The sequence below is a fragment of the Vanellus vanellus genome (assembly GCF_965231255.1).
Source record: "Vanellus vanellus genome assembly, chromosome: 15".
NCBI lineage: Eukaryota > Metazoa > Chordata > Aves > Charadriiformes > Charadriidae > Vanellus > Vanellus vanellus.
This window is the reverse complement of record NC_138920.1, coordinates 5,451,611-5,463,411: the sequence shown is the minus strand read 5'-3', so window position 1 is coordinate 5,463,411 and position 11,801 is coordinate 5,451,611.

The window sequence follows — 11,801 nt, the reverse complement described above, 5'->3', positions numbered from 1 at the left end:
GGTGGGTTGAAGAAGGATGGAGCCAGGCTCTTTTCATTGGTTCCAAGTGACAGGACGAGGGGCAATGGGCACAAGTTAGAACACAGGAAGTTCCGTTCAAATACACGGAAACAGTTCTTTACGGTTCGGGTGACAGAGCACTGGAACAGGCTGCCCAGGGAGGTTGTGGAGTCCCCTTCCCTGGAGATTTTCAAGACCCGCCTGGATGCAGTCCTGAGAAATGTGCTCTAGGCAATCCTGCTTTAGCAGGAGAGTTGGACTAGATGATCTCTAGAGGTCCCTTCCAACTCTGATAATTCTGTGATTCTGTGATTCTGTGTGATTATTCTGAGCCTTGTTCCAAATCAACCCGAGGTGATGGCGGAACTGTACGCTCCCATGATTTAATTAAGGCAGCCGCAGCGTGGTCCGGCCGTTCGGCGGAGGCCGGGATGCTGCTCCGCGCGGGGGGTACGGCAGCGGGGCAAACGCGTCCCCAAAGTGAGGAAACAGGGGCCTGAGCCCAGAAACTCTCTGAGAAACGGTTGCGCTCCGTACCCTGCTTAGCCCCTCCGCACACGAAATGGCCGGCCGATAAGAGACAGATCCTCAAATCGCTATCGAAGGTGTTGCGAGAGAACTGCCTCACTCCGCTAACTTTCAATAATCGGTGGAGCAATGGCAATAGAGTTTGTGCACTGCGGTGGAAGAGATCTATTAAGAGCCCTTTCCCAGCCTGCGCTGCTGGGGAGAAGAGTTAATTGAAACTATAGTGCTTATTTTAATTGTGTCTGTCCGTAAGCCTTTGCTCGAATTGCCCTGTCGAGGTTGCTTCCCCGCTCTGCTCCTGAGCTGGGTGCTGCTACCGTGGCAGTAAGCGGGTATTATTTTATTTTTTTTTTTTTACAGCAGATTTGGTTTTACTTCTGTGCAGTACGGCAGGACTTCAGAGCTGCACAAAGATCGATCCCTCAACCTCTTTCCTGCAGAGATACAGGGCTGTCTTCAGATGTTCTGCATCGGGTGCTTATGGCTTGGGGGGTTCGTCTCCAGCCTGCAGAGCAGCGCGTGTTCACGCTGAGCCAGCTTGCTTCTCGCCCCGAGGGAGAACGGCACCTTGGCACTGGTTTTGGTGCTCGATAATGCAGACTCGGGGCGGTGCTGAGGCCGTTCATCTTCCGAGCGCCGATGCAGCATCTCTGAACACGGTAGCACTGAGATGTGCAAGCTCGGCAGCAGCTCGGGGTCAGACACGGTGTCTTGTGTGGCAGGTTTGGACGTGGTTAGTGGCAGTGGTGTGTGTACAGAGTGGGATAGGTGCTGAGATTGAGAAGGGAAGTTGTGTGATGGATACGGTCCGTCCCACTGGGAGTGCTGTTGCTGCCGGCACTGGCCAGCCAGAGCAGATGAGAGCCGGAAAAGTGGGATACTGGTGATTAAAGTGATCCCAGTGACCGGGGCGATAAGGAGCGGTGTTAGAGGAGACAGCCGAGTGGGAAGCCGGATTAGCGCATACGAGCACCAGGGTGGCTGTGCAGTGCCGGGGCTGGGGATGGGATAATCCTGCGCGGGAAGAGGCTGGCAGAGCGACCCAGGGCCCATCACCACGGGCTTTAGCCCAGCCTTGTGCCAGAGCTGTGCTGCTTGCCAGGCTGCTGCGAAATAAACGAAAGCCCAAGGAACAGTTCCTGTTGAGAAATCCAGTTTGTTCCGGGGAGGTCAGGAACCAGGCTGCGCTGCGGGTCCCCTTGGCGGCTGCTGTTTTTCCAGTGCCTGACCCATGGGGGAGAGATGAACGCTGAATTTTAATAACTACAGGGGCAATGTTAATGAGTGGGGTTTATCAGTATCCTGTGTTAGTCTAAATCGTCTTGTATGGCCGTTCCTCCCTTCCGTTAGATGACCGCTTTGCCTTTCCAGGGGGTCCGGTGCTCTGGGCAGGAGCCCACAGCCCCGCGCTGCTGGGTGGCTTTGGGAGTCACGTCACCTCTGCCGCTCCCCTTGTCCTGGCGCGAAGTGAAGGCTGATGGTACGATGAGGGAGTTGAGAGAGGAAAACTTACCATTGAGCTCGTTAAGTGGGGATGCTGGGGGGGGAACACAGGTTCAACCAAGATTGTTACCAGCCTGGTGGGGTCAGGCAGTCACCTCAACTGGGGAAACTGCCCCGGGGGGTCGGCTTTGGTCCTGGGTGCCCGTCCCTGCCCTGCAGAGGAACGAAATGAGCATCCAGCGCTCTCCCTTCCCTACGCAGGCTAGCTCCAGCGCTTGTTTGTACTGTGCCAGCAGTGTGAAGGGGACTTAGTGTAAATTAAATTGAGTGTAAATTATCCTTATTTCAAAACCGCTTCGCAGTGCCAAGAAAGTATAAACTGGTTTGAAGGCTACATGGGAACCAAGGTTGTTATTTTAAAAATCTGATCACCTTGAGCTTTGGACCCCTGGGAGCTTTCAAAAGTCTCCAGCAGGCTCTTGCTTTGTTTGCATGGATTAAAAATGTAAATATATTTAGGCTATGAATGCAGAATGGGGAGAAAAGAAAATATTAGAAAATATTATGCATTTCCGATTTTTAGATTTATGCTCTTCCTCATAAAAGTGTGAATGACGTTTATTTGGCTGGCTGCATAATCTATGTTAACAAGACAATTAGTATGTGCTGAAAGTTATTATTTTCCTCGGCACGTCAAAGTCAGGACTGCTGCTGGATTTGGAATGGAGCCTTGATTCATTTCTTATTCGCGGTAAAAGATAATATTGAATTTTTCTCCAAAGATCTTGGCAGCATGTAATTAATATTCTTTTTTTTCCTGCCTTAAACAAAACGGAGCAAAACAGAACAACCTAACTGGGGAAAAATTCTGACAAAACCGAACATTTCTTCTTTAATTGTGTATTGAGTAAATTCTGGGCTACTGAAAGGCAGCAGAGTGACAGCCATGGATGGCTGCAGCTCTCCTTGTTCACGGCGCAGGTATGGGGCCAGCAAAAGCGCTGCGTTTTTCGCAGGAACCGTGATGAGTCTCGACGAGGTAACTTTGCTGGAGCTTCTCACCTCTATTGGAACTGGCTCAAAACCATTTGGGTGGCAGAATCTGGAGTTTGACAAAGTCCAGATGCTGCCGCATTATGTGACTGTGTATTACTTAGGCTGATGCATAAATATCGTAGTCGCTGCTCACTCCTGTTCAGGTGCAACAGCCTACGCCGGGGCTCCGTGTTCGGCTGCTGCGAGTTTCTTCTACAGCAGGGCTTCGGTTAGTTTATCAAGGCTTTTGTCTGTGCGTGATAGAGGGCTTATGAAAGACCCTTTGATAGCAGTGGTTTTTGCTTTTTCCTTTAACTTTTCCTGCCCTTCTCCCCCTTGCACCCACTGCAGCTGTGTGAGCTGTACAGGGCCGAGCAGGGATGCTGCCTCCCGGCCCCAGCAGCAGGCAGCTCACGGTGGGGGCAGCTCACGGTGGGACCCGCTCAGCTTCAGAATGCTTTGCGGCCCTGGCTAAACTTGAGGCTGATGCATCAGAAAGACCTGAAACATTGAATTTAGAGTTCCTCTCTGCGGTGGTTTAACCCCAGCCGACAACCAGGACCACGCAGCCACTCGCTCGGTCACCCCAGTTGAGATGGCGGAGAGAACTGGAGGTGTAAAAGTGAGAAAAAACTCATGGGTTGAGATAAAGACAGCTTAATAAGTAAAGCAAAAGCTGTGCACACAAACAAAGCAAAGCAAGGGATTCCTTCACTGCTCCCCACGGGCGGGCGGGTGTTCAGCCATCCCCAGGACAGCCGGGCTCCATCACATGTGATGGTGACTTGGGAAGAGAAATGCCATCACACCAAATGTCCTCCCCACTTCTTTCTTCTTCCCCCAGCTTTATACGCTGAGCACGGCGTCCTATGGTATGGAATAGCCCTTTGGTCCATCGGGGTCGGCTGTCCCGCCTCTGTCCCCTCTCGGCTTCTCATGGACTCCCTGCCTGGACCAGAAAAGGTCTTGACAGCTTAGTAACAGCCAAAGATGGTGCCAAATAGTGCCCCCATCACTATTTCTCATCCCAAATCCAAAACATAGCACTACACCAGCTGCTAGCAAGAAAGTTAACTCCATCCCAGCTAAAACCAGGATGCTGTGGTACCTGCCTTGCAGCCAGCCGAGGAGGAGGAGAGCCCACCTCCGGTGCCCTGGAGAGGTTGGGGCTGCGGCGGGGGCTGGGGGCAGTGCGGGGGCTGGGCGTGATGGGGGTGGGATGGGGCTGGAGGGACTTACTCAAGAGCTGCTCTGAGCAGAAAGGTGTGGGGTTGCTGGAGAGTATGTAGATGACTCTGTTCCTCAGATTTCATGTTCTTTTTTAGTATGGGACTTTGGTTGCTGGCAGTAGGTGGAAATGAAGCCTGTGTTGGCTGAGGAGTGGTGGCAGGTGAGGCTGGGAGGAGGCTGGAAATTCAGAAATGCTGCATTTTGGCCTATTCATTTCATCCTGTCATCACTGACTCTGTGCTATTCCTTCCCATGGCCCTGCCCGGAGTATGAGCGGTGCTGCCATGGAAAGGAATCAAGATTGATGAGCAAAGGAATTGCTTTATGAGCAATTTGTATTGGAAGGGAGGGAGACAGGGCATAGAAAAATAGGGCAGGTGATGCTGGGTCCATCACTGGTGAAGCTTTGTGCCCCTCCATCATGCTGAGGACATACCTGGTACCCAACGCGGTGATCACCCCCCGGGGAAGGAGGCTGCCGCTGATGGGGCGCAGCCAGGGAGGTGGGGAGCATCCTGGTAGGCTTGATTCGAGCTCTGCAGTTGGTTTCCTGCGGGTGTCGTGGCTGTCCCTCTGCCTTGGCTTCCCCGCTCACAACAAGGGCAGGACCAGTTTTCTGCCTTCTCCTGGGAAGAGGTGGAGAGGGGCTGATTAGCGTTTGTGAGGCAGAATGATGAACACCCCTGGAAAGACGAGGAATAATCAAGTGCGGGGTGCAGTAAATAAGGCAGAGGTTTCCCCATTGAATAAGAATTAATTTAAGCACCGAATAGCTCTCCTGTTCCCCGAGCAGTGTCTGTCCTGTGCTGCAAACGAGGCAGGGGTCCTGCGGGTAATAAAGTGGGATTCAATCCCGAAACATCCCTCACCCAGGCGAGGGGGCTGGGAGGATGGGGCAGCAATTAGTGAGGGGAGAGGGCAGGTCTGCGCGTCCAGAGCTGATCCCACCCTCCCCAGGTCACACCGCTGCCTCCAGGAGCGTGAACGCATGGTGAGATGGGGCCAACTAGCTCTGACAAATAGCAGATGTGGCAGGGAAACTGATGAAAAACTTCAGAGAGGTGAAAAGATTTAGGGTTAAGTATGAAAAATGTAAGCGTTCCTGGCAGCGTGACTATCTGCGCAGTCATATTTCAATTCCTAGATGAGAGTGTTTTATTTAGGAAGGTGACTGCTTTCCTGGCCGGCCACCATATGTGGCCACGTTTGCCCCTCTTGAAACACGGAGGCATAAACAGGATTGCAGCATGTGTTATCTTTTTATTCAAAACCAACTCCTTTATCGGTCTTTCCCCATCTCCCTGTAAATTGTTTCTTGATGAGGGACTTTAATTGCTCCAGAGCTGGTCCTCCGGGTACAGCTTAATTCCTCTTATCTGGCATCCCGGTGCGTCCCATCTCGGCTCGCTCCAGACCACAGTGAACTCATTTAAGCCATTAACGGCGGTGGAAGCAAGCGTCAGCCATTTGAGAAATGCTGTTGGATGACACGTGCACATCAGCCCCAAATAAAGGTTAATTTCATTCATCAGGAGAGGCAATTAAACCACTTTAGCTGGTAGCCATTGTTCTGGGCTATACTACCTATTATGCGCATTGACACGGAGTGTTTTAGGAGCTGTGATTTCTGTGTTTTCTCTTGCTGTTCAAACACTAGAATAAATTAGGCCCCAACAACCCTAAATGTAAATAATTCCTACAGGGTGTTTTTTGTCATATCTCGGCCAATCACTGTTATTATTTTCATAATTATGCCATTCTCCATCTGCTTGATGGAGTTAATGTCTCGCTTTGTCAATCACTGGCCCATCTTCCTCCAGCGTCTCAGCAATAGGCAGCCAGCGTATGCAGAAATTAGGCTATTTTCCAGACGTTTAAATGACAGCTTTTAGTGCGTGTATGTTCATCTTTGCGTGTATTCGTTGACTGGCTCCTCAATTCTGCCTCATCAGGGAAAGATGTGGGCGCGGGAGGGGCTGAATCCCGCGTCTCGCCACGCCGGTGTTTCATGGGCGGCGCTGTTGACAGAGCAGAGCGGGACCCGTCTCTCTGGCTCCTCTTCTCCCCCCAAAACTCGACACCCTCCTTCCCTCAAGGCAAAACCGAGGGAAGGTCTGCTGGGGCACGGCGGGGGGCAGTCACCAGAAGCAGCTTCGTGCGCTGTACCGCGAGGTTTGGCTTGTGCGAGTCCCCCGTTTTCTCATTTATGTGACAATAGCCACAGGCCTCAGCAAGAAGTGGAGTGGGGGTGAAGTGCTGTCTCGTTGTTGGTTGCCTCCAGGAAAGGCCAGTTCCTGCTGCTCTGCCTTTTCTAGGTGGAGAACAGCCCTCTGTGCTCTTTTTCGCCTATGTTTTATGTGCTCCAGCCTTGCCAGGAAGGAGCGAGGCGGAAGAGAAGGCAGGGTGGCGGCGCGGGGACCGTGGGCTGGGTGGGCGAGCTGGATTGCAGCGTGCTGCTGGTCACAGAGCGGCTCAACTGCTGGAAATGTGGGCGACCACCGACCGGTCAGCCCAGCCTGCCCTGGCCCCGGTGCCCGCAGCACCCTGCCGTGTCCCCGCCGGCGGGGTGGGGGGACAGGAGGTGCTTCTCGGCCCCATAGCAGGGTAGCGGGGTTATTAGCAGCATCTCTGCGCTTACCCACGCGGGCACGGCGCCTAGGCAGGCTTGGACAGAGGCGAATAAAGCTAAACAAAAACCGCAGCGTGGTGCAGCCCAGCTCCGCCTGCACAGCCCTAAGTGGGGCTGTACCAGATCCCCGGTGGATCCTAATACATCTTCGCGTCTGCCCAAAGCTCGTTATCGTGGCTGAAGCGCGGACCCGGTACAGCACCCAAGCTGGCTCAATTAAAGCTAGTTTGAGTAGTTCTGCACAGACATACCCTAAGGGAGAAAGCGCTGATTATTTGTTCTGCACAGCAGTTCGGCTACCTGTAAACAGGCACGCATCCTGCTAAGTGCATCCGTGGTAATGAGCTGAGGCCATTGCGTAATTAATATTTCAAACATTACCAGGCTAGATTGATATACTGTAAATGAACGGTGTCAGATGACAACGGAAATTAGATAAGGAGCAGCTGGAAGCGATCTGCTTGTATTTAAGATCTAGCACTGCTAGGAAGCTGGTTTTATTAGTGGGAACTTGAAAAAACTTCAGGGATTTTTCGAAGCGGTACTATATATACTGAGTAAGAAGGGGGCACTCATCTTCTTGCTCCCCAGTACCCAGCGTGAGGATCAGGTTCTTCATTAGCACGAGCCAGCATCGCTGTACAGCGTGGCGCCAGCCACGTTCGTTAGCTGCGCGTAATTGGCCTGTGGTTTGGAAATTGCATGCAGGGTTTGGGGGCAAAGGAGCTTTTTCTGAAATCCATAATAAAATGAGGAATTGGGTAGCTGAGCACAGAGGTTTGAATTTCAAGTGAGGTTGCTCCGCTTAACGAAAGGTAGGATTTCTTCGGTGATTACTAAGGGTTACAATCTGTAGGTTCCCTGAGCAAAAAATATAGCTGCACCACCCGCATCCTGGTGACAAATTTGCCTATTTCTCTTTGATATTATCCGTCTTGGTACAGAGTTTGCAGTTCATTTTTGGTACGTTATTTGTAGAGTGTAATTTTGGTTCCAGATCTTTGATCGCTAATAGATTATTCAGTTTAATACTGTGTTTTGTGTTGTATGTATTACACCTGCTTTGAATATTCGCCGGATTCGCGTTATTTACTCCAGAGGAGATGCGACGTCCCCTTCATCCTGAGTGGTTAACAAAAGTTTGAAGGCTGGCTGATTTGTTCCTGTCAGGATGAGAAAGCAGCGATATGTAGCAGCTACATTTTCTGTGTAGCCTTTTTTCTTCATCATTCACGCACACGCCAAAAAAGGAAAATGCACATCCGTCTTGTTTCCTTAAGCACAATAGAGATAATTCAAGCAGATTCTTAAGCCAGAAATCAACGCGTCTGCCACACCAGTGAGTGCTGTGACCGGAAAACTAAATCTCTCGTGTCCCGTATTTGTGACTTCTCTTGGCTGGCTGCCGCGGGAGCAGAAGGGCAGCGCTCTGCCCTCGCTGCCTCCTGCCCGCACCGCCTGGGGTCCCCCGGCCTGCGGGCACCCTCACCGGCGAAGGCCCTGGCTGGCCGAAGGGCTCCCTGGCAGGCTGGCCAGGTGGTCCCGATTGCCTGGCGGAGACCCAGGCTGAGTCTCAGTGTCTCGGAGAAGGTCTTCAGGACGCTTGTCTTGCGCCAGGTTTCGGAAAAGGCGGCTGGAAGATGTCGCGGTCCCATGCGGCGCCATCCAGCAGACAGGGTTTCTCGGCTCTCCCCGTCACGGCCAGCCCTGAAATACACTGTTTTAGCACCGTTATAGCGTATTGTGGACTGCTTTTCTTCTCGTGAAATATACTCTGTTCAATATTGAATATTTACCTCCTCTGTTCAGTATGTGTTTGACACTCATGGGTTTCAGGGGTCTGTGACTATTCCTGGGTCCAAAATATACCTGGTAGGGGCCACCAGGATTACAGGTCCTGTCGGGAAACAAAACAACTCTTTGGTCCTTTACGAGGTATGGCATCAAAACAGAGGTAATTCATTTTCAGTTTGGACGAAGAACCTTGCAGAGGAAAAACCTCTAGGATAGTAAAACTCATTTCAAAAAAGAAAGAGGAAAATATTCCTTTTATGAAACGTAAACTCCCTGCTGTGGAAAACTATTGAGGCAAGTAGATGAATAAGATTATAAAAAGGATTAGATATGGATTATCCAGGATTAAGGCAATGAAGTCTCTTGGATAAAATTCACGAGAGGGTTTCATCCTGATGTGTTTGGGGTCCTAGATAAAGTGTTACTTCTGTGTAGGAAAAAACTCCCTTCTCCTGCATTGCAAGGACCAACAGATTGTTTGGGTTTTCTCCATTTCATTCTTGAAAAAACCCCCAAACTCCCAAAGTGAACAAGGCTGAGTGTGAAGACCTCGTAATAGTGACTGTTAATGCAGTACCTGATGACATTTAATGGAGTTGAATATAAAGTATGCATATGGGACGAAAAACCCCTCAGTGTTAACGGTGTATGTATGCAAATATAAATATATATATATTTATATATAAATAGAAAAAATATAAATATTTTTATAAATATTTCTTTATTTTTATATATATAAAATAAAAATACACATACACGCATATATATACTCTGATGGTCCTTGATTTGCCTAGTGCCCTGAGGAATGAGATGTTGGCATTATAACAGAGAGTCCCTAAGAAAGTGTAAGCTTAGTGCTCAAGAGCAACCAAGTAAGTGAATCGAGTGCGAGGAATTATCAAGGAATAAATGGAGAACGAACCAGAGGATCTTTTTATGGCACTGGGCAAACCTCTGCTGATCTTCTCAGAGCCCAGCAGCCCGTGAGGGTCCCCGCTGCGGGATGTCCAGCAAGGCTGGGTGAGGGGCGCAGGGCAGCTTCTCCCCCAGGGAACAATGGCGAAGGGGTGAAGGAGTCCAACGTGGAAAAGAAAAGGTGGAGGGGAGATTACGACAGAGCTTGAGAAAATGAGGAGTGGCTTGAATTGGGAAGGGGAGGGTCACTGCTGCTTCTAACGCCGTGCCGGCGCAGACTGGAACAGCAGGTTCAGAAAACCCCAAAGAAGGGTTTGCTTGAGGGAGCGGCTGGCTGAGGTGTGGAGCTGCTGGGCACGGGGACATCGCGAAACGAGAAGCTGGCGTTACATTTAAAAGGTTGACTAGCAAAACTGTAGGGAGGAAAAAGGGCTTCTGGCCGCAGCCAGCTCAGCATCCGTCCCAGGGGCGTCTCACTGCTTGGCCTCGTCTTACCCGTGTCCCCACGGCAGTGGTCAGGGGTGGCTGCAGGGGACACAAGAGCCAGACCAAGGCCGGTGCGTGGCTCGAGCGTGGCTACAGCACAGCTGACAAGCTGCACCACGCTGGAAAGGAATGGGTTTGTACCAGTCATTCTCTGAGACTTCCAGCACTGCCCTGCTTGCGTGAAGCTCCGTTATCCGTGTACGTTAGTGCAGAGCTTTAATGCCCAGCATCATCTTTCAGAAGTGTTTGGTCTTAAACTTTAAGTTTGGAACCGCAACAGTCCGAGCTATCAGCTCCATCCCTGTTTCTAATAAAGGAGCTATTGCTTCGTTGTAGACAGCAAAAAATAATTTTCAGATGTTGCCGCTACTCTCAGCGGGGTGTAATAGAAACTCATTATCGTTCACAAGTCTAACTTAATTACATTTTTTCTTGAAGGATGTTATGCTGGCTCAGCGGGAAGGGGGGCTCATCTACATAACATTCAGGGGCTGTCTTCTCAAAACTTAGTAATATCTATGGTAAACACCTATGAAACGTGGGGAATTACTTCAGGACCTTCTGTTGATCAATGCAAGCTGCAGCACGGCTCCACCAGACCCCCAGGAAACATTATCATGCCCAGTATCTGAATTGATAGATGATGAGATGTTACCTTGCTCCTCCCATGCTGCTTGTTTTCATCAGATGGTCACAAAATCTGAAAATTAGTAATTTCTTTATTGGTCAAATCTTGAAGGCTTTGCTTGTTTCTTTCTTAAATTTCCTTTGCAGGAGGAAGTTTTCCTTGACAGGAGGCTCAAGGCTTTACTGAAAATTGAAAGAGTAAAAGAAAAGACATTGGAATTGCATCTAGGGTGATAAAAGCGTTCTTCGGTTACGTGTAGATGATGACTGAGTATAATCTGGCGCTGTGTGAGGTAGGTGTCCTTATCTCTGTTGTGTGGTTAACCACGGGGCGCATTGCTGCAGGTCGCTCAGCAGTTAGATGTGGGGAGATCTTCTCCAAGGCCAGGTCCACCGAATGCCGCTTTCCACATCCATGCCGTTGTGGCAGGTCCTGGCACACCGTGATCAGGAGGGTACATCAGGGAGCTCAAGGTACCCAAACACAAAATGCCTTTGAGCATTTACTTCACGGGTTACCCGTGGTGAGGATCAGCACAGCTTCACAGAGCTGCCTTCCAGGTCAGCCTGGGAGGGCTCCGCAGTCTGACCCCAGCCCAGCAATTACCGCTGCTCGGCCCGGGCTTGGGTGGGTGGTCACAGCCTGCGCGGCGATGGGTCAGAGAGGATGAACTTTGCAGGCAGGCTCCGAGAAAGGAACAAAAAAGAGGTGAAAGGAGGCCAACTCAGCTGTATAATTAGCAGTGTAATTAGACTTTCTCTGGGGCAAGGAACTCCGGGCCAGTTCTGCCTCCTGTGAAGTGCGGCAACACCTCCAACGCCCCCGACTTAAGAGAAATAAAAGCAGTGCCTGGGAGTGTTTCTCCAACGGGGGACGCAGACACGGGAGCAATTCCTGCGGCAGGTTTAGCAAATGTCTTTGGGGTTAAACTGGAAGGATTTAGCCGTTGATATGGCATAGGGGGTTGCCTGGTAATGCATATGGCCCCGGTGGGGGAGGGAGAAAGTCTGAAACAAAGCAAAAGTAATTAACCAGAAGCAAAACAGGCAGCGCTCCTCTGCTGATAATCTATGCAAACTACAAGGTTCCTTGTTTGGACAATCAATAAACCAG